Below are 5097 nucleotides of genomic sequence, written 5' to 3' on the forward strand. Positions count from 1 at the left end.
GGTGTGTCTCTCTTTGTTTTGAAGTTCTCACTACTGAAATCCAGCCCTCACCCTGAACACCCATTACTGGTCATCCTCACTGTGAGTCAGTTGAATCCGAATCTCTCAGTGATGACCCTTGAAAATTGACAATGTGAGACTCCGCTGGGAAGGAAGCACAGATGTTGTCTAAGTCGTGACTTCTCCTTCAAGGAGGGAATACAGATAAGCTTGTTCAATCTCACTGAAGATGAAATTAAGCAGAGTTTCACCTATGTGAAACTTTTCACCTATGTGTACTGTTCTACTGGATATGGAGGGTCAAATGGTGCCTGATTATTCCATATCGCCATTAATGCTGATGGAATACCAAGCCCTATGCAGCAGGAATGCCACAGATAAAGCATTTTCTAACATCTTGTCCTCATGTTCTCATAGTAAAGTGGTCCGAGAGCACAGTATTTAGAGTCACAAAGTCTGGGTTCAAATATCAGACTTGTCATTTACTAGTTGTGTAACTTCTTTAAACCTCTGTTTCTTCATTTGTAAAATGGGGGTTACACTTGTTTCTACCTCAAAGGGGTTCTATGAGAATTAAATGAGATCATAAATATAGATCACTTAACACAGTACCCCACTCGGTAAATAATTATTTCTTCTCTTTTCCCACCAAGCACCCTCTTCCTGCCATCTTCCTTCTGCTTCTTCCACAGCCCATTCTATTCCATGTGACCTTTAAAAATCTATGGGTAAAATGTAAAATCGATAGCTAGTGGGAAGCAGCCACATAGCACAGGGAGATCAGCTTATTGCTTTGTGACCACCTGGAGGGGTGGGATAGGGAGGGTGGGAGGGAGACGCAAGAGGGAGGAGATATGGGGATATATGTATATGTATGGCTGATTCACTTTGTTATACAGCAGAAACTAACACACCACTGTAAAGCAATTATACTCCAATAAAGATGTTTAAAAAAAATCTATGGGTAGTGCTGGTAGGAATGTAAATTGGAAAATCACTTTGGAAAACTGGCAACATCTACTGAAGCTGAACAGGGTATACCTTGTGATCCAGAAAATTCACTCTAGCTCTATACCTAATAGAAACACGTACAGAAGACAACGTTGCAGGAAAGTTCATAGCTGCACTCTTCAAAACAGCCTCAATCCAGAAACAGACCAAATGTCATCAGTAAAACAGATAAATAAATTGTGGTATATTCACACATTGGAATACTATACAGAATGACAATAGATGAACTACAGATCTATGTTACGGTACAGTTGGGTCTCCAGAACGTAATGTTGAGCGAAACGAAGTCAAGCATAGAGTGTAGATGCCATAATATTCCACTTATGAAAAGTTCAAATACTGGCAAAACTAATTTACCACGTTAAAATTCAAGATAGCAGTTAAACGGGAGGAAGGTAAGGAGGGGTCTTCTGGGCTTCTGGCACTGTTGTTTCTTGAACTTGGTGCATGGGAGTGTTATATTTGTGAAAACTCATCAAGTTGTACACCTATGATTTGTACACATAATACTTAAGAAAAGCTGTATGATATGCTATGGCGAATGTTAAAAAAAAAATCATGAAAGTTAACAGATTCACTTTTCCTGTTTAGAAAGCACCAGTATGAAATTATGCATCAGGCGCCTTTGTTTCCTTTCAAGGGTCTCTGGCATGTTATCCTTTAGTATTCTGTAGGAAACTAGTAAGCGTTTTCTCTGTCCTTTCACTAGTTGACATAGCTAGAGAATCATTACCTCTTTGGCTGGCAGCAAGGAAATCTATGTGATTGTCTTTCCTAAGTATGTTTTACTTCCTAGGATTGAATGAAACTTTTTCAGAAATTATTAATATTTTGACTATGGGTGTAGTCAGATATTTTTGAATAAAGTGGTTGTCTGAAACTATAAACTTTAAAGGGATATTTCATAAACACACATTTACTATGAGAGAATTTTTCCAGAAATATATTTCTTTTTCCTGTAGGTAGACTAGTAGGGTTCCTTCTCTTATACTTTCAGCTGGTGAAGTTTAATAGGGTTCTTCCAGATGAAGTCTAGAAAACAGTGTGGTTACTCAGTAAGGCATTGGGTTTGTGAGATTGTTCAACTGCCTTCTGATTTGTGCACAATTTTCACATCCAAACAGCTAGAAGAAAGCCTTAGATAATGATACCCTTTTATACTTAGTGACTAAAAATAAGATCGAAGGGACTTCCATGGATAGTGACATAAATTTAATCTCAGTAAGAAGGGGAAAGAATGTGGGCTATAACTATTGGGTCAGTTTTTATTTTAATGTTTCTTTTCCTGGACAAAGTCATAGTTAGGAGCTGATTTTTAGTTGCTAATGACTTACTACTAAATAAATCTTTAAAATTCTGTCAATGATTTTTTTTTTTAGGCTAAGCAGATTCATGTCTGAGGTGTGTGTGTCCTGGAGGAGACGGCCCATAGTTTAAAGTCCAGCATTGCACAACTTGATGCTTGAAGGTCATTTGTCATAATTTTGAGGTGTTTTTGCACAACAAAAATAGAGTGTGCTATGTGTGATTCCCAAGTTTGCAATCACTTTACTATAGCTTACCAGACCATGGTTTAGGCCTGGATTTAAAGGCACGTGAATGGTCACTCTTTCTCTCTCCAACTTTATTTCTAACCCCAACAAACAGATTCGTTTCATGTTCTCCCATACTATGCTCATTCCTACCCTGTGACTGAGTTTATGTAGTTTCCTCTCTCTCGTGCCTGTAACCGAGCAGGACCCTACAGGGCCTTCCTGGGACAGGTCTTTCCCCCACGTCCTCTGCTTTAGCTCCTCTCTGAAGTACCTAGATAACAGTATTTAATGCACATTTCCCGAGTTGTTTTACAGGTGTGAAAACCCCCCACCAAATGGAAGATGTCAACTATTTGATGACCATGAGCACATGGGCCCAGGCCTAAGGACTGATAATGTTAACCCTTGTGACACAGTCCTGTTACCTCGCCAACAGCCAATCAGAGAATTGTGCATCAGCTGATCACATACCCCGTGACCCCCCCTCCCTCACCTGGCTTTTAAAACTGCTTTGCTGAAACCCTTCGGGGAGCTCGGGGGCTTTCTAGGGCATGAATCACCCGTCTCCTTGCATGGCCTTGCAATAAACCTTTCTCTGCTCCAAACTCCGATGTTTTGGTTTGTTTGGCCTCACTGTGCTTCGGGCACACGAACTTGTGCTAACATTCCCACTCAATTTCTACACTTCTTTCAAGTCCCATAAATAAAAGAATTCACAAACACGGTTTGTTCATCAGTTAATAAGTCAGATCCCCAAAGAAGAGAAAATGAGCTCCTGGTATTTTATGATCTTTTGGGGATGGATTCTAGACCAGTTGTCTTTTCCCTTCTTTGACCACAAAGTTATTAAATGGCCTTTTCTGAGTCAAATTTTCTAATAAACATTTCCTGAGTGCCTTCTCTGTGTCTGTTAGGTTTTGTGCTAGGCGTTGGAAATACAGGAATGATTAAGACAGTTTCCCTGCCCTCAGAGAATTTGCAGTCTAGAGGACTGTAAGCAAATAATTTCACACAATGTAAAATGAGTATTGAGTAGCATAGGAATCCACAGGAGAGGCATCTAAACCCAGTTTGTAGTAATAGAGGCGCGACCATTGGGGAAAGATCTGGAGGAGGTAACGCCTAAGCAGAGTCTTAAAGGATGAGTAGTAGTTAGCCAAATGAGGAAGGCAGGAATTTCCAGAAGAAGAAACAGCATGAGCAAAGGCACACAGGTGAGTAACAAAATGTATGTGCATGCACAGGAAAGGACACACAAGCTCAAGAGTTTGAGGCAGAGAATGGCAAGAGACGATACTGAAAAGGTAGGAAGAAGCCATGTCATGGAAAGCCACGTGTGGCAATGGGAATAATATACCCGAAGCAAGCAAGTAAACAAACAATACATTCTCTAAAATACCTTCTATCTTAAATTTTACACCTCTAAACTTTCAAAGTTGTTAGAAGCTTCTCTACTGTATAACAGGCAGGGAAAATTGCTGGTTGTTTCCTCTGCTTACCACCTACCCCTGGGATAGATAGATTCCTAGTCTCTATTCCGACGGTTACCATCTGTATCCAGTGCCCCATGCAAACAGAACTTTGATATGGGACTTTGATAGTTTGGTAAATGCTATTAGATTTGCTTTTTAGCTCATTCTTTCATAAAGAGGTTTATAAGTCTTCCTTCCTCTCCTCTCTTCTATGGCCAAGACAGGCTAATGTAATTCCTTTGTTTTAGCCTTTAGGTCACACCAGTAGCATATAACGCTAATCGGTCCATGCACGTGCACATGCGCACACGCACACAGACACACACACACACACAGACACACAGACACACACACACCAGCCTGTGCTGTGTTCAAGACAAAATTAGATGAAACTTACTGATACTTTCTCCTTACTACCTTCCCACTTCACTCGTGGACTTTCCTCTGCCTTACCTGCTCAGATTCCCCAGGGCATATTTGTATTGCAAATGGAAGAACAAAGGACCTGCAACATAGGGTACAGGATTTGGCTCTAGGCTGGTTCCTCCGCATGCAGTGATTTGTACTGTGCTTCATAGAACTGCCATCATCTTTTATCTGTCTGATCGAGTTTAAATCCTTTGAGTTTTCTGATGAAAAGGTGCTACATTGGTAAACAGCATTATAATAATACTTTCCTCCCTGGCCAAGCTGGGATGCTTCCTCATAGTTTACTTTCTAGGCCTCGCCCTTCTTGCAAAGTGAAGTCTTTGGTTAGGGTTAAAATTCCCCGTAAACCTGCTCAATAATCTGTTTTGTTTGGCCTCTTTGAAATCGATCCCTGTAAAAGACAACGTTGTCCTGAAGGCTGAGAAAGGTGCTTGAGACATAGGCTCAAAGTTGCTCTTTTCAGGCAGAGCCAGCTGAGTAATCTTATCTCAGCTGGCTGCTTTTCAAGGTGCCCAGTTCAGGAGCTTTCCCTCTGGGAGCAGTGTTTGCCCCAGGGGATCAAGTGCTTTCTAGTGAGGGGCAAAACTTTGGGAAATCCCGGAGCCCAGGACAGTACAGTCTGTTCAGGAGAATCTTGGGGAACGGAATGG

This window comes from Balaenoptera acutorostrata, chromosome X, assembly GCF_949987535.1.
Source record: "Balaenoptera acutorostrata chromosome X, mBalAcu1.1, whole genome shotgun sequence".
Taxonomy (NCBI): Eukaryota; Metazoa; Chordata; class Mammalia; order Artiodactyla; family Balaenopteridae; genus Balaenoptera; species Balaenoptera acutorostrata.